We start from the raw sequence: 19,319 nt of genomic DNA, 5'->3' as shown, positions 1-19,319 counted from the left end.
AGAGGAGCCTGCAAGGCTACAGTCCATTGAGTTGCAAAGAGTTGGACAAGATTGAAGCAACTAAGCATGGATGCACACTTAGTTCTGCTTTTTGAGATAACAAGTTTGCTTGTGAATGAATGAAGGGTAATTAAGTCTTGAAAGGGATACTGGTGAGAAGGGAGATAGGCAGGAGAGTCCCCAGGATGTGTCTGGTGGAAATGTCTGAGAATGGTCCTGGCTTTTCCATAGCAGAGAGCTTCCAGGTGTGTCAATAGCAAATTTATCATTTAGGAACACTTCTGACAGCTTTGATATGTATACCCCTAAGATAAAGTCATTTAAGTATATCTATTAAAAATAATTCCTAAAAGTTGTTTTCATATGAAAGGGGAAAATTATAAAGGGCAGACTGAAGAGAAAAGAGGAAAGAACAATAGATGGTCATCAAGAGTCCCATTGGATTCCAGTACCTCAAGCAGTAAGGGACCTATGATCAAGCAGCTCTTTTCAGATATTTTAAGGATAAGAATCTTGGGTAAGATATGCAGCCCCAGGACCTGAGGATGCTAACCTTTGGCCATAAGGAGTGCTGTCCATAGAGCAGGGGCAGGCAGGTCTGCAGAGAGGGGACAAGCCAAGGAGGCCCGGACTCCTGCAGAAAAAGCAGAAGGATGAGGAGTGCTGTGGCCAGGAGATCCTCACTTTGAGCACCACCTAACCTGTCCCCTCCCCATTCCATTCATCTTTTCTTGCTGGGGTCCATTTCCTGTCTCCCAGGGCCTCTGTTACTTCCTCACTTCATCATTCCCTCAGAGGTGAGAGGGTGACAAGGAAACTGCAAACTTGGGGTCCAGACGGCACCCAGGGACTTGTCACTTCAAGGCAACCCTTCCATCTTTAGAAGATCTTGGTGAACATATGCCAGACTAAAGCAATAGAACCGCAGCGAGGTCTGTTCATTGTCCTGGAAAGCTGGGTTATTCTAAGTCTCAGTGTTATCTCCCTTGAGTCTCTGAAATGGTATAGTTAGTGTCTGACCTTGTTGACACTCTGGTCCCTGGGTCTATGAATATGCTATGTGTGATGGGTTAATGTTATGTCTCAGCTTAACTGAACTACACTGCCCAGATATTGGTCACATTATTCTGGATGTTTCTGTGAAGACATTTTCTGAGAAGAGACTTACAAATGTCTAAAACATAAGCTGACAGAATTAATGGACAACTTGTCATTGCTTTTTTTCTCCTAGGAATGTTAACTTTTCTTAACAAAAAAATAAAAGGACACAGTGCTCTAAATATGTGTGACAATAAGAACAAGAAAAGCAATCTTGTAACACATTGTTAGCATAGCAGACTGCAGATTAACATTTAAAATTGGTGGTCTTTGAGCAAAACAGGACACACTCCATAATGTGAGTGGTCCTCATCAATTAGTTGATGGTCTGAACAGAACCAGGTTGGAGATGTTGGAGCTAGACAGAACTCTGCTGCAGAAGGCCCTCAGATTGTACTACAACACTAGCTTTCCTCCCTGCCTCTACCCTGTAGGTTTTGGACTTGTCAGCCTCCATAACATGTAAGCCAACTCCTTAAAATAAATCTCTCTTTCTCCATCATCTGTCATTAAACTATCATTTATCTATCTGTATCTATCTCTCATCTATCTGCATACCTGGTTTCTTATTGTTTTCATTTTTCTGGAGACCTCTGACTAATACGTTACAAAGAAAAGGGACTTTTCAGATGGAACTGAGACTATGGACCTTAAAATAGGGAGATTAATATCCTGAATCATCTAGGTGGGCCCAATCACCTCTGACCTTAAGAATAGAAACTTTTCTTTGTCTTGGGGTCAAGCAACATGGCAGAAGGAGAAATAAGAGTGATCTGACACTTGAGGAATCTATGCACTGTTGCTAGCGTGAAGCCAGAAGGGGAAGGAGGAGGAATACAGGTGTCCAAGAAACACAGAGACTCCCAGCTGACAGCCAGCAAGGAAGTGAGACCTCAGTCCTACAGCTGTAGGGCACTGAATTCAGGAATAATCTGAGTGAGCACAGAAGTGGATTCTTGCCAGAAACTTGAGAAACGAATATGACCCAGTCAATACCCCAATTTTGATCTCTTGAGATCCTAAACAGGGAAGCAGTGACCCATGCTGTGCCTGATGTCTGGCCTGTGGAAACTTCGACATAATAAATGGGAGTTGTTTTCAGTTTCTCAGTTTGTGGTAATTTGTTACAGCAGCAAGAGACAACTAATACTAACCTTTTGACATGGGAGCTTCTGAGGGAAAGGTGTGGAATGTAGAGAGAGAAACAAGCCAACAATAAAACAAATAGAAAAACTAGAAAATGGAAACCAGATGGGGAAAAATGAGGTTGGTAGCATTGCTCATTCACCACTAACAAAGAAAGTTCAGAGTTGATTCTGAGTGTAAGATGCGCTTTGGAATTTGTCCAGTGTTTGCTGGAGAAAGGAAAAGTTATCACATGGTTCTACTTTTCAGAGAAGCTGTGGTCCTGTCCCTTTAAAGCCTCTCTCAAGACAAAGTCCACCTGGACAGGTAGCTGGCAGTTTAATCACTTCTGCAGCACATCAGCATGTTCTGACAAGATGTTGTTTTTGCATAAATGTGCTTCCTCCATGGTAACGATCCCTGCTTCTCTAGCTGCAGGGGAAGGCACAGGGCCCATTGGCGATGGCTCAGTTTTAGGAACGTGCTACAAATAGGGTCAGTGGAGACCTTCCCCAATATTTTTCTCCTTAAGTGCCCTTTTAAGGAGAAAGCAGGTGCCTCTGGGGGCCTGACCACAATCTAAGGGGTCCCCAGATATCCTGGTTCTTGAACTTCTTCCTTTGACTCAGTGAGAACCCTGATGTTCTTTTGGTCCATCACCTTTTCTTCCTGGGCCAATTTGAATTGGGTTTACGCTTTATCTGAAAGATGAACTGAAAAATGTACCCTTCAGAGACCTTTATGTCTACCTGAATGGTTTGCAAACTGTTTTGTATCAGAACATTGTCTTCAAATAAAATCTCAGGTGGGAAGCTCATATAGAAAACAGATCAGGGCAGAGTTGCTGGAGCTGCTAGTTCCAGGGTGGGATGAAGCCTCACCACACTGGTGAAGCCCCGCCATACTGCTTCCCCTTCTCCAGGCATTCTGGCTTCTGTGCAGGCCCCCAAAAACCACACTCTCAGGAAATCTGAGAGTGAGCATCTCCTCCTTGGTGTCCCGAGGAGTTGTAACCTAGCCTGAAAAGCGGCTGCCAGGTTACATTAGAATGCTTCTAATGAGCTCCTTAGATGTGTCCATGAGCCCAGGGGGAGCTCACACTTGTGTTGATTCCCATAAGTCCAATGTAACAGATCTCTGTCACAGGAGGATGGCCCCATTCCAAACCCTTCCCCTGTCACTTAGCTTAGTCCTTTTACACACTGTAGCATCAGGCACAGCCCTGGTCAGCATTAAGACACCCCTTCTTTCACACACTCACTTGCATGGGCTGGAATGATAAATAACATTGATTCTTTCTCTTTTATTCCCTGTCCCTTTGGAAGGCATCTTTGGGTGTTTTTTCCTACCTTTGACCCTTGGTTCTTATTCACCTGTTCATTTAACAAAAGAATTATTAAATACGTGTTAAGAATCAAGTTTGTTCATTCATGAATAAGATATGATCTTCACTCTCTGGGAGTTTGTAATTTGGGAAGGCAGACAGATTAAACAAAAAAAAAGTAAATAAGCAATAACAAAGAGCTTAAATTTAAATTGTGATAATTTCTTCAGAGGTGGTGTGCAGGGTTTTGCTACTAAGAAGGCAGAACTATAGAGGGGTTTGTTCCTTCTCCTCCACTCTTCTGCCCTCACCCGCAGTAGGGAACGCTGCCTCTCCAATTGCAAGGATAGAATCCTCTCCCTTCCATCCCTCACATAAATCTAGTTCTTGTGGGAAAAGATTGGAAAATGGCTTGAAAGCAAAAATGTTAGTCACTTAGTCATGTCTGACTCTTTGCAAGCCCGTGGACACCCACCAGGCTCTTCTGTCCATGGAATTCTCTAGGCAAGAGAATAGCTACTGTAGCCATTCCCTTCTCCAGGGATCTTCCTGACCCAGGGATCAAACCGGAGTCTCCTACTTTGCAGGCAGATTCTTTACTGTCTGAGCCACCAGGGAAAATGGTTCAACCCATGGTTAAGTCAGACCTTCCCAGAATTTCTGGTTGACTTGACTTTAAGCTGAACCTGTTGATCTTTTCACTCTGGCCTCTTCAGCAGGGTAAACCCTGAGGGAGGTTTATCTCCTTGAAGGAAAGTCTGCAATTAGATGAGACCAGCTGCTTATCTAGGAAGAAGTGTGCAGAAAAAACCCAAAATGTTGGTCTTGCCAGTCTGGCATTAATTGCAAGAAGCTGGTGGCTTTTTGTTGTTGCTGTTGTTTTCTTTTAATTTTTGTGTGTCTCTTACATCTCTTCTCCATCAATTCAGAGTTTCCTAAGTATGAGATGGAGAAGTGGGTGAAAAGTCCATTTGCAGCGTGGTGTCCATTACCATGTGGTGACACGGAGTGGGAGGGCCAGGAGTCTACTCCAGAAGAACAAGCAAGAGGCGACCTCATCAAAAGGTGACATTGGAGTGAGACAGCGGGTGGTAAGAAGGCAATTCCCAGGCAGACAAGAAGGGCAGGAGGTCTTAGCAGAGGGAGCAGTGCTGTGGAAGGAAAGAGCCCTGAGTGCCCAGGGCATCCTGTGTGGCTGATGAGTACAGGGTATTTGTGCTGGCCAGATAGGAAGGTACACAGGGACTCATCTGGGAGAGGTATGCATGCCACAGTATATTCTGTATTTAAGGTAAATGCAGTCAAAATTTCCCTGTAATTCAACACTTTGAGATGGATCTGGCCTCATCTTAAATCTGTAGCCAATTATTCACCAAGTTCTACTGAGTTTTCTTCAAAGTATTTTCATTTATGTTTTTTCTTTAAACCGAGTCTTTCTTTTAGCCAGTTATAAGATTGACACTAGCCAGTGTGTGCATGCTAAGTTGCTTCAGACATGTCTGACTCTTTGTGACCTAATGGACTCTAGTCCACCAGGCTTCTCTGTTCATGGGATTCTCCCTCCAGGCAAGAATACTGGAGTCGGTTGCTCTGCCCTCCTCCAGGGGATCGTCCCAACAAAGGGGTTGAACTCGTGTCTCTTACACCTTCTGCATTGGCAGGCGGGTTCTTTACCACTAGCGCCATCTGGGAAGCCTGCCACTAGACAGTGACTCTCTTAAGTGCCTGTATTCATCTTTTTGTTTCATTAAGGTTGAGAGGAAGATGTAGAATCAAACTGGAAGTGCAGAACCTGTGTCCACATCCAGTGACTTGTCAGTGATGTCTGAGCTCAGCTGAAATAACAGCATCACAGGGAACCCTCTGGAGCCCATGGCCCTCCACTGACCTCAGACATAAGGAAGAACTATGTGGTCCATGGCCCATGATAGGAGATGATCTCCATGCATTAGAAAAGAGGAGGAAGCAAAAATCTCAAGAATTTCCAAATAATTTATTTAACACACATTTCCTGGTGTCAGTGTTTTATCCTCTAAGATCAAGAGGAAGGTTAGAGAAAACAAGTTTCAATTATACCCCCAGAGACTGGCTTAAGTGGTAAAGACACAAGCAATAACAATCTAGGATGTTAAGTATTCTAAGGGAGGGGTATTGAGTATACTCAGAACATAGAAAGAGACAGCCTGACTGTCTTCAGGGAAAAGATGCCGGTGCTGAATCTTGGAGATGAAGAATTCTGCAGGCAGAGTAGAGAAGGATGGACCCTGGATACACATAAGAAGAATAGGAGACATAGAGAAGCAAGAATGAAAATGTATTTTTATTGATTATATCTGTTTCCTGGGGCTTCAATAACAAAGCACCACAAACTGGGTAGCTAAAACAGAAATTAATTTTGTCATAGTTCTGGAGGCTAGAAGTCCAAGATCAAGGTGTCAGCAGGATTCTTTCTTCTAAAGTCTATGCCAGGGAATCTTTCATACCTTTCACCGAGCCTCTGGGAGTTTTCTAGCCATCTTTGGCATCTCTTGGCTTACAGAAGCATCATCCTGATCTCTGCCTTCCTGTTCACATGGGCTCCTCCCCGTGTTCTTGCCTGCCATGTGCCCAAATTTCCCATTTTGAATGAAGACACCAGTCACACTGGATCAAGAATCACCCTAATGGCCTCATTTTAACTAACTACATCTGCAATGAGCCTATTTCCAAATAAGGTCTCATTCTGAGGTTCCTGGAAGTTAAGATTTCAACATCAAACTTTTGGAGAGATTCAATTCAACCCACAACAGTGACGCTGGATATCAGTTATAACCAGAGAACAGCATGCATGGAACTGAACAGCTAGTGGTGCTCTTCTGGGATTAGAATCCTTTCAGCTACTTCAACCACATCCTTCTTGAAGTCCACACTCCTTCTGACAGAATTCTTTCAGTTCCCCGGCTGGGACATGATCTCCTTTTAGCCTCCAGGCACTGTTTTTGTGACAGGACTTTTCCTCCAGACTCACTCTGCCCACACACCGGGCATCTTCTTCTTTGACTTTGTCTTATATTAATCCTGTCAGCTTGACATTCTTAACAGATTTTGTTTCCTCTTGGAAACACCCCTAGATGCAGAAGGCTGGACGGGGCCTTAGGTTAAGTGTCCATATTCTTGTCCAGAGAATAAAACATTTCAAACTAAACCATAATTGCCAACTTACGTGAGTGCCAAGTTGCTTCAGTAGTGGCTGACCCTTTGTGACCCTATGGACTGTAGCCTACCAGCATCTCTGTCCATGGGATTCTAAAGGCAAGAATACTGGAGTGGGTTGCCATGCCCTCCTCCAGGATATCTTCCCGACATAGGGATCAAACCCGTGTCTTTTGTGTCTCCTACATTGGCAGGCAGGTTCTTTACAACGAGCGAAACCTAGGAAACCCAGTTGCCAACTTACTTGACCCTATTTATACTAGCCTATAAACTTGACCCTATTTATACTAGCCTATAAACTTGACCCTATTTATACTAGCCTATAAACTCTCCGGAATGGGGTCCAGCTTTCATTTATCAGTTGTATTTCTAGTGCCTGATCCAGTGCCTGGCATAATAGATGCTTAATAAATGTTTGTAGAATGTACAACAGAGGGGTGAAAATTAAGCTGGTCTTTGAGAGATAAAAGCCTAAATTCTGGATTTATTCTTCCAAGTAACCCTCATAAAACCTGTGCACCTGCCACAGAGCCCCAATCTAGTCCTAGACATGGTGAGGATGGGGAGACTTCTCCACAGCCTACCCTGAATTTTCATACATCAAAATACACCCCCGTCATTTGGGAGGGAAATGTTCAATTGTGCTCAACATCATTATAAATGCAGTTTATCAGAAGAGAAACACACTTTATTGGACAGAATGCTGAATCATTTTTGAGAGGTAGTGAAGGATTTTTCAACTTTTTGATCTTACACAGTAAGTTATTCCTCTTGTTAATGTGCATTTAAGACTTACTGGAAATACTAGTGAGTTGAATACTGGTGTCTGGCAAGAAGCATATTTCCGAAATTGGTCTTTACTACTATGTTTTCTGAAATATGCTTTCACTAATATTTACAAAAGAAATTGCCAGTTCACACAAAGGTTGTTTTAATAAAAGTCAATGGGAAAAAATATACCCCATCCTCCATTTATCACTTTTATAATACATATCATCAACTATCTGAGAATGGGTGACATTTTGTCAATGGAACACCATCCTTCTCCCTGCTCAGGGCCTTTTATTATCCATGTTCTGCATTATTTGTCTACACTAGTACACAGTGCTCATTCTCCAGATTAACACCCTTAGTTTTTTCATTCTTACCAAAATCAGTTTACCCAGACATACTCAGCTCCAACTAAAGTGGCAGTTTCCATATTTGTGCTCCATGTCACCAACACTTGAATCCAGCCCAAACTATTGAACAATCCCCACCCATAAGGCCATGGTGGATAAACATAATCTCGATATAATCCCATTTCAGGAAGGTCACGCATAGCAGTGAGCCATGCTAAGCCTGAATCTCATGCTTGCTTGTGAAAGAGATCTCTCTGTCTATGGAAGAGCAGTTTTCAGAGCTAGAAACTCTAAGTATTCAAGCATGATTCAGTTTCCTCTATGCTGTCTTCAACCAAATGGAAAGGCTGAGTCAAAAACAGTTACAGAATTATACGAAGCAATAAGAAAGTTCCAAAGTACTTTGAGTCCACTGAAATAGCTGAAATATTTTTCCAAGTGTTTTTGGATTGGAGAATCCAGAAACAGTCTCTGCCAGACTCCTCTCCACTTACTTGTCAGTTGCATATGTACTTCAAAGAGAATGTCACCGTCATGTTTCTGAATCAAAAATGACACATGAAACTTTTCTGTTTTAGAAGTCATTGCATGGCAGCATGTTCTGGAGTCCCATGAACCTGGATGAAAGATGGTAAGAAGGGGACATATTCATAAACTCTTTCTCCTTTCAAGCAAGGAACTGTCGTTAAATCAAAGTGAATGAGCAGAAGCTCGGCAGGCCCCACTTCACTGTGAACTCACATATGCCAAGCATAGTGGAGTCCATGGCTGGGGAAAAAATATTATTCTTTATCTGACAGATTGAGTCAAAAAGCCTGTATATCCCCAAACTCTAGAACTGATTAATATTAGCTTTTTCCTCTTAAAACTGCATCCACTGAACTGATTTTTAAAATGTCAGCTTCCCTGGTTGCTCTGTTGGTAAAGAAACTTCCTGCAATGCGGGAGACCTGGGTTCGATCCCTGGGTTGGGAAGATCCCCTGAAGAAGGGAATGGCAACCCACCCAGTATTCTTACCTGGACAATTTCATGGACAGAGGAGTCTGGCAGGCTATAGTCCATGGGATTGCAGAGTTGGACACTACTGAGCGACTAACACTTCCACTTTTCCCCCTTAAAACTACATCCACTGAACTGATTTTTAAAATGTCATGTGCATGTTTAACAATATGCCACATAGAATTTTTCTGTACCCTTTTAAACAAATTGTTAAATACATTTTCCAATACTGCCTTATTTATAGAACTATACCCAAATTTATCCAGAATTGGTTTCCAGGAAAAGGTTTTCTTCCTAGTCACCTGATTAAACTCAAGCATTTAATTGAAAGTGTTTTACTTATTATTAGTATTTAACCACACAGCCTTATTTGTTTTTTAAGTGACATCTAGGTTCTATAGTCAAATACATTTGGGAAATCCTGGGATAAATACAGTTAATTCTGATGCAAATGAGAAGCAGCTCTGCATCTTCAGATGTAGTGGGAAGGTCCACTGGAAAGTATAAGTTTCCCCCAAATTAACTGACAAATAGAACCTTTTTCATTGCCACACATTTTCCTTGTTTGGAGTTATGTGAGATGTTCTTGGGGAGGTTAGATATAATGAGCTTGTTTCTCTCTTTGCATTAGCTACTTTAAAGCTCACATAGCTGCTATGGTCAACATCAAGGTTGTAGTGTTAATCTCTCAGTGATGCTGGGAAGGATTGTCTTGCAGTGGGAAAAGCGACGATGATGCCATGTACTTTGTGTTCACTTGGGAAGCCTTGGTGTGTACAACGTCTACCCTAAAGACTTCTTTGAAATTATGAAGTTGCAAACATAATATCATGCACATCACATCCATTCAAAGACTAGTAGTCATTAGATACATTCCATCCCATTTTAAATCTGTCTTTGAGTTTGTATGCTTGTGTGCATGCTCATTTGCTTGCATGCATGCTCAATTGTGTTCTGGTTCTTTGCAACCCCTTGGACTGCAGCCAGCCAGGGTCTTCTCTCCATGGAATTTTCCAGGCAAGAATACTGGGGTGGGTTGCCATTTCCTCCTCCATGGGATCTTCCTGATGGAGGGATCAAAACTCCATCTTTTGCATATACATTGGCAGGCGGATTATTATTATTATTATTATTTTACCACTGGTACTACCTGGAAGCCTTCAGTTCAGTTCAGTCACTCAGTCATGTCCGACTCTTTGTGACTCCATGGACTGCAGCACACCACGCTTCCCTGTCCATCACCAACAGAAAGGCTTCATTTGTATAAATATTTACAAAACACAGTAGATGTGTCTCTATTCAAATCTATTTCAAGTTCATATGAGAAAAAATGGGAGTGGTTAAACAGATGATTGGAAGGACTGATGCTAAAGCTGAAACTCCAATACTTTGGCCACCTCATGCGACGAGTTGACTCAGTGGTAAAGACTCTGATGCTGGGAAGGATTGGGGGCGGGAGGAGAAGGGGAAGACAGAGAATGAGATGGCTGGATAGCATCACCGACTCGATGGACATGAGTTTGAGTGAACTCCGGGAGTTGGTGATGGACAGGGAGGCCTGGCATGCTGTGATTCATGGGGTCGCAAAGAGTCGGTCACAACTGAGCGACTGAACTGAACTGAAACAGATGATTAAAATATGCAAGATACTCAAGCAACTTTAAATAGGAAGTAGTATTGAAACTATTTCTCCAATTAGGTTTTGCCATTTTCTAGAAAATTTGTAGGAGGTAAAAACCATGATAGTTTTCATTCCAGAAAGAATTCAAGCCTAAATGTATTATTAAGTCTATGCATTTGTGTTTATAACACAGAGACTAAATCTCTCTAGGTTAAAAACATAGAATTTTATTTTTAGTGTACAACCACCTTAAATGCCACAATTAATTTCACCCATTCATTCTTTTATCCATTCATTTATTCTGAATAGCCTCAGCAGTGTTTCTGTCCATGGCTTGTACAGTGAAACCCCAGGATTCCTCAGAGTGGTGGTCAGTTCATCAGGAGGATCTCCTTCCTGGTTAGCATCATCTCCAGCCACTTGCCTTCCCAGTACATTCTTGGCTGTCTCTGCACTATGCACCTCCATGTCTTTGTGAACACTGGAATCCACACTATCTTCTCTGTCCATTTGTCTTCTTAAGGCAACCACCATCACCTCTTTTCTGAAGATCTCACCCTTCACCCTCGCTTGCACCAAAAGGAAAGTCTTGAGATCATTTGTCCTCCCTGAGCTTCACCCTTGCCTCTGTGCTTGCATCTGTCACATGGTAGTAACACTGCTGACTGACATGATCTTCTCCCTGTTGAAACAAGCCACCTTTGAAGCCTGAGGCCAAGTTGCCTGTGCTTCTCCCTTCTCCATACCAAGCACAGGACTTCATGTGTAACAGGTATACTGTAAATATGCTCTTTTAAAACATTTCTTTTTAGTTGCTTTTTTTTTTTTGGTATAATTGACTTTAATGATATGACAATATTAATGTTAGGAGTACAATATGATTCATATTTGTATATATTGTGAAATGATCACCATAATAATTATAATAACAAATAAAGTTTGCTTTTCTTGTAATGAGGACTTTTAAGCTCTTTTAGTCACTTTCAAATATGCAATACAGTACTATCAACTGTAGGACTGTATTTCAAATATGCAATACAGTACTATTGGGCTTCCCTGGTGACTGACATGGTAAAGCATCTGCTTGCAATGCAGGAAACCTGGGTTTGATCCCTGGTTCAGGAAGATCCCTGGCTGGGGAAGATCCCTTGGAGACGGAAATGGCAACGCACTCCAGTATTCTTGCCTGGAGAATCTCATGGCAAAAGGAGCCTGGTGGGCTATAGTCCACAGCGATGCACAGAGTCGGACACGACTGAAGTGACTTAGCACACACACACCATTAACTGTAGTCACCATGCTGTAGGTCACATCCCTATGACATTTTCATCTTGTAACTGGAATTTTGTACCCATTGGGTGAAATATGCTTTTAAAAGAATTTATTATATTTACATAATGCTATGATGAAGTATTCCCAGCCTTGGATGAGAACACATTCGCAATTCACGCTATCCTTGTTCAGCCAGGTTCCAGAAATACCATCATGTGTTCTGCACCAGCAGCATTGCTCTCCAGAGAGGAACTAGCCAGGGCCCCAGAGGATAAAAAGTTGGTGATGTGGACAAGAGGGACTCTGGAAAATGACAAGAGAAGGAGAAGCCAGGGAGAGACTGAGAGAGGATGAAACTGACAGAGCTTCCTTCCCACTCAGTCTGAGATGTGTCGCTGTTTTGTTCAAGACTTTGAAGAACAGAGACAACTCTCCAGGGGCTTTGCTTTCCTGGAGACCTGGGGAAGAGCAGACAGCTTGAGGCACAAGAGGATCAGGATCCTAAATGGAAGGTTCCCTTTGCAGCCTGCCTTTGCTAGCAAGGTAAAGCAAATGCATGCATTAAGACTGAAGAGAGGCTGTCGACCTGCCAGGAATGATGAAGAACTGAGCACAGTCCAAACCAAGGTTGCAGCTAACGTTACATGTTGTTGCTCATCTGCGCTGATATGATTCTGAGATTTCTGACTTGCCTTCTCTGCGCAGACCACACTGTGGATGTATAAGCCTGTGTTAAAGAATTCAATAGCTAGTGGAAACTGCTGTATGATGCAGGGAGCTCAAATTCAGTGCTGTGACAACCTAGAGGGGCAAGATGGGGTGGGATGGAGGTTCATGACAGCGGGGACATATGTATACCTATGCCTGACTCATGTTGCTATATGGCAAAAACCAACACAATATTGTAATTATCCTCCAATTAAAAATAAATTAAAAATATAACACAGAGGAGGGGATGTCTCATCCCCACCTGGGAACCATGGAAAACCTCAAGGATGACCTCGCATGGCCAAAGGCTAGACCCCCTACATTCTTCCTGACAGAAGAGTTAATCTGTGCCTAAAAAACAAAGACAGAAGAGAAGCTTAATTTAAGCCAAGGCTTCCTGCCACAATGAGGTGTGTGGGGGTTGATCAAATAAAGGAATCAGGGCTTCCTAATCCTCTTGAGTTGTCCTGGGTGATCCTTATCAAACCCAGGCCTCACGCAAGATCCTGTTTGTGACCACAGGACCAGAGATGCTGAAATGTAATTGCTGGTCTCTGCAGAATGAGGGAAACTATTTCCTGACTTAGGAAGTACAAAAACTTACATGACACCTTGTGAGGGGGCTAGAAAACAGGAATCTGAAAGCAAACATTTGGAAGATACCTGGCAAGATTAATTTCATGAGCTTGCCAGTACAATTTCACTATTTCCTGTTTCACCAAGAAAATAAAATATATCCATATCCATCAAAAGGAGTTCTTTATAAATTCATAATATGAACTTTTTTGATGGTTATTTGTATGGAAAATATCTTCTTTCACTGTGTTGATATCTTTTGACTTATTGATAGTATGTTTTAATAAACATAAGCTTCAATTTTAAAGTATATCAACTAACTTAGGCCAATAAAATGTTAGTGGAAGTAACATGTTGCACTTTTTAGAGAAAGTATTTAGTAGTTAACGATCTACTCTCCAACTGATACCTCTCTTCAAGAACATTTACAATCTTTCTGAGTCCTTGTAGGTACTCAGGCAAAAATCCGGACTTCCTCTACCTGCTTATCTCACATCTGAATCATCAGCAAATAACTGTGGCTTTCATTTAGAATGTGTCTAGATTCTAATCCCTTCTTAACATCCCTTCTGCTACATCTCAGCTGCCATCATCAGAGCTAAACTCCTGTCTGTTATTCCCATCTATACCCCTGTTGTAGTTTCACAGTGCAGAAGCCAGAACGAGCCATTCTAAACAAAAATCCAAATATTCTTTTTTTCAAGTCTTATAAGGAATCTTCATGTCTTTTGGAACAAAAGTCAAAGTCCTTACAGTTGCTTACAATTCTAAGAAATTCCCTGACCTTTCTTCTCTTCCCCGTCTCCTGTTGCTCTCTCCCACAACTCCAGCCGTATTAGCTTTCCTTCTGATCCTCAGGGCACACTTCCACTTTATGACTTGTATCAGCTGTCCCCTCCTCATGGCCTGTTTTCCCCATAACACCTACCTCCTTCCAATCCATATGATATGATATGATGTTCTTGTTTATAACATTCACAATTTTATTTTCCACTTTTCATACCTACTCTGCACTTACAACCTTATCAATCAAGAAAATTAAAGACTATATGTGTTCTGGTCAAAGAGTTCTGTGATAGTACCAGGCACAGGGCAGGTCCTTAATGGATACTCGTGGAACTCTGAGTCTTGGAGTTAGGCAGATTGACCTTTGAGGTCACTTTCAGTTATGCCATTCCAGAATTTTTAGATGTTGAATTCATGTCAAAAGTTTTCTATTACATAGCTAAATGTAGGGAAACACCCAACAACCATGGTTGTATTTTGGTATTTATTTAACTACTTAAAAGTAGCTATCACCATGGTGTCTAAGAAAAAGCTTTCTTGAGCTTTTTTCTTATTTATTAATCAAACAAATGAGTCACTACAAAAGTTGACAAATGAATCACCTGAATGCAAGTGCTTACATTAGTTATGGAAATAAAATATCTGATTAGAGAGGAAAGTCCAGGATTTGCGGTCCTGGAATTCACAGTAAGTAACCATTTTTTTAATCTGTGGAAGTAATATAATTTTCTGAAAACTTTCTTACAAAGTGAAGGACACAAAATATGGAAAATTAAGTGAATATTTAGTGCCTCTATAATGATTTTGTTTGTAAGCTTTCTTGTGAGTCCAAGCTCTTGTTCACAAAAATGAAAGCCAGTAGTTAGAAGCTTTACTTGAACAGTCAAGCAGTGGCTGCCCACCTACGATTTCAGTCTTCTCTCAGGCCCTGCAGGGAACACCTCTAATCATCACTATATTCCCAGTGACCCAGACCTTTAACTTCATTGATATTTTGTCCTGTTTGCAGTTAAATGAATTAAAACATATCAAACATATTAGGTAAGAATCACCTGAAAGGTAAAAATCAAAAAGGTAAGAATCACCTGAAATTGCTCTACTTTGAGATAATTGCCAAAAATATTTCTGTGATCCTTTATTGATGCACTTCTTTATAAACTTCCACAAATATCTTCATATAATGCCTGTTTTTTTTGCTTTTCATCTTGGATATAGTTTCCTTTTTTTTTTTTTTTTAATAGTTTTTAACTTACTCTATTTTCTAATCTCTTCTATCAATATATCCAAATTCCTAGATAAACAATGTTAAGGGCAAAGTGTATCCTCCCATGGGCTTCCCAGGTGGTGATAGTGGTAAGATCCTGCCTGCCAATGCAGGAGATATAACAGGCACAGGTTGGATCCCTGGGTAGGGAAGATCCCCTGGAGGAGGACATGGCAATCCACTCCAGTATTCTGCCTGGAAAATCCCCACAGACAGAGGAACCTGGTTGGCTATAGTCCATGGGGTCGCAAAGAATCAGACATGACTAAAGCGACTTAGCACGTATCCTTCTATAACATTCTTCATCCAGTGAGTACATAGCATATACAGCTTTTAATTTTCCCTTGTTCACTTAAAATAAAAGCCCAGAATATAACAAGAATTTCCAAACTCAATAAAGTGACATCGCAGCCCAATTTAAAAGTGGGCAAAAATTTAGATCAAATACTCACCAAAGAAGATATTCAGGTGGTAATAAGCACATGAAAATGATGACAGGTATGAGTCTCTAAGGCAATATAAAGAAAAATCACAAGAAGTGAAGTGAAGTCGCTCAGTCATGTCCAATTCTTTGGGACACCATGGACTGTAGCACGCCAGGCTCCTCCAACCATGGGATTTTCCAGGCAAGAATACTGGAGTGGGTTGCCATTTCCTTCTCTAGGGGATCTTCCCAACCCAGGGATGGAACCCGGGTCTCCCGCATTGTAGGCAGATGCATTTACCGTCTCTTATTAGAATGGCTAATTTGAAAAGACTGACCCCAACAAGTTTTGATAATTTGGAGTCCCTGGAACTCTAATACACTGCTGGCGGAACTGTAAACTGCTGCTATCACTTTGAAAAACAGTTTAGTATTTTCCTATAATGTTATATATATGCCAACTGCATGACAAGTCTTCCTCCTTGTAGCTGTTTTTCCAAGGAAATGAAAGCATACATCCATATAAAGATGTGCCCATGAACATTTATATCAGCTCTATTTGTAATCGTCAAAAATTGGAAGCAAAAGCCCATCCACAAGTAAATGGGTAAACAAACTGAGTTGTAGCTATACAATGGAATACTCAACAATAAAAATAAATGAGCTCTGATAGAAGCTGGGTGAGTCTCAAAATACGATGAGTAAAGAAGCAAGACTAAAAATAAATATTGTATGGTTCCATTCATATAAAATTTCAGAAATTTTGAATTATTCTATAGGGTTTGAATTACTCATGCTCTTCTGGGAATAGATGGGAGTGAGAAAGGGCAGGACAGAGAAATTATGACAAGGATGAGAAAATGTTTAGGGGTATATGCATTATCTTGGATGTATACATTATCTTGATTGTGTCATTGGCTTCATGGATATATACTTATCTTAAAGATTATCAAGTTGTACCCTTTACTTATGTGCAGTTAATTTTTTATATATATCATGACTTAATTAGCATATCAAAGTCAATTAATATAAATATAACTCATTGCAATTGTCATAATATTCTAGTTCATGAAAGCTTTTATAGCTTTCTAAGTACTTGCTTACTGATATGTACTTATATTTTCCCAGATTTTTGCTACCACAGTCAATTATGATATACACATATATATAAATTCACTTCATGATTACATATTTATATTTATGAATAATAGTTATATAGAGGTTTCACATTTATACCATATATAAAGCACCATTTACACAAAAAGAATTTTAATTCTGATGAATAGATCATTAAGATGAAGACATTATATGTGCTTTTTTAAAAAACTTCATGAAAAAATGCTCAACATCCCTCATAATCAGAGAGATGCAAATCAAAACCACAATGAGATACCATTTCACACCAGTCAGAATGGCTGCTATCCAAAAGTCTACATGCAATAAATGCTGGAGACGATGTGGAGAGAAAGGAACCCTCTTACACTGTTGGTGGGAATGCAAACTAGTACAGCCACTATGGAGAACAGTGTGGAGATTCCTCAAAAAACTGGAAATAGAACTGCCATATGATCCAGCAATCGCACTCCTGGGCATACACACCGAGGAAACCAGAATTGAAAGAGACACATGTACTCCAATGTTCATTGCAGCACTGTTTATAATAGCCAGGACATGGAAGCAACCTAGATGTCCATCTGCAGACGAATGGATAAGAAAGCTTTGGTACATATACACAATGGAGTATTATTCAGCCATTAAAAAGAATGCATTTGAATCAGTTCTAATGAGGTGGATGAAACTGGAGCCTATTATAGAGAGTGAAGTAAGCCAGAAAGAAAAACACCAATACAATATACTAACGCATATATATGGAATTTAGAAAGATGCAAATGATAACCCTGTATACGAGACAGCAAAAGAGACACAGATGTATAGAACAGTCTTTGGGACTCTGTGGGAGAGGGTGAGGGTGGGACGATTTGGGAGAATGGCATTGAAACACGTATGTTGTCATATGTGAAACGAATCACTAGTTCAGGGTCGATGCATGTTATAGGATGCTCGGGGCTGGCATGCGGGGATGACCCAGAGGGAGGATAAAGGGAGGAGGGAGGTGGGAGGGGGGTTCAGGAAGGGGAACTTATGTAAACCCGGGGCGAATTCATGTCAATGCATGGCAAAACCAACCAATATAATATTGTAAAATAATTTGCCTCCAATAAAAAATAAATTAATTACCAAAAAAAAAAAAACTTCAGTGATGTGATATAGCATATTTCCAAAGACTCTTGCCACCCACCCTTCTGCAACAATCTGAAAGAATGTACTTTTAATCTATACTCTGAAAAGATAACACTTCAAAAACAATTTGCCAGCCAGAAGGGTTAAAACAATATCTTATCATAGCCTTAGTTTGCATAAGATTAGGAACATACTTTTGTGTATATTGGACATATGGTTCTGCTATTGTATTATTCTCCTAACTTTATTCTGTGTCTATAATCCTATTTAGTCATTTGTCCATTTTAAAGAATTGATTTGTATATATTCTTTACATATATTACACAGTAAAGCTTTATTAATCTGTATATTATAAATATTTTTCCAAACCACACTGTTATTTGTTTTGCTATAGTATAATCTTCTATAATATTGTAAATGTCATATAGTAAGTATGTGTACATTTTTAAAATAATGGTTTTACTTTTCTTATTGTGATTTGAAATATTTTGATAGGTACATAGGATTCAAATACTGTGATTGAAATTGTCTATTTATACATCTTGTTAAGGTATAATTGAATATAAACTGCCTGTGATAAGCATGCAATTTTATGAGTTTTGACTTTCCTGTGGCTTTAGTTATTTTACATTTTCATTAAAATTATTTAGTCCAACATCTATAGACAAAAATGGAAGTTGATTTTTCTTGAATCAAAAGCCAATAAAACTTTAGAAAGCCAAAAGTCTTTAGGGATCATTTTATTAGGAATGAGCTATCTGAACAAAGAAAAAAACAAAAATTATATAGTCTTATTAGAACACAAAAAATGAGAAAGGAACACATGAAAAGGCTTAGTATTTTCTCAAAAACAGTTTTACTAAACCTTATTTAATGAGCAATATACAAATTAGATTGTATATATGTTAAAATAGATTCACAGTTTTAATTACAGTATGATTTTTTCAACTGACTAAAAATATGTTAAGCTATGTAAGAAAGAATAAATGCCTGATAGTATCCAAGTAAATTAATATAAAGAATAATGGAGGGTCTCACCTTCCTAGGTTTTAAAACATATTATAAATCCAGAATAAAGAAGGAGTGTGTAATGGTGTTGAGGGAGGAGATAGATGGGCCCAGGCTGAGCAGCTGTAGTTTGTCCCTTGTGAACAGGTACTCCAAGAAAGTAGGAGCAAGAGAAAAGCTGAGCCCGCCCAGATAAAACATAAAGACATCACATATTTCTCAGTTTTGAAGTCAAGGAGAACTTTCAGACTGCACATGAGCAGAAAGGCTCCTTGGAGGTCAAAAAGGAAATGATGTCAACCTACCCATAGGCCTTTTTGCTAGAATCCATTTTGGCTAAGAGATGTGTGCATATGTGGGAGGACCCTGAGACAAACCAAATACGACTCAGAACCAGGCAGAGCAAGAGGATTGGCCAAAGGAAATCTGGAAGAACTGCCCTGCAAAAGCGATTCAAACTACCATGAAGGCGTGGCTCTCTCTGAGTCCACCCATGTGGCTATCCACAGTTACTGTACTCTTTTACTCCTAATAAACACTTTGTTTCACCACTTTCTGT

Source organism: Moschus berezovskii, chromosome 3, assembly GCF_049115385.1.
Source record: "Moschus berezovskii isolate FMDL1 chromosome 3, NW_MosBer_1.0, whole genome shotgun sequence".
Classification (NCBI taxonomy): domain Eukaryota; kingdom Metazoa; phylum Chordata; class Mammalia; order Artiodactyla; family Moschidae; genus Moschus; species Moschus berezovskii.
Note: the sequence above shows the minus strand (reverse complement) of the source record.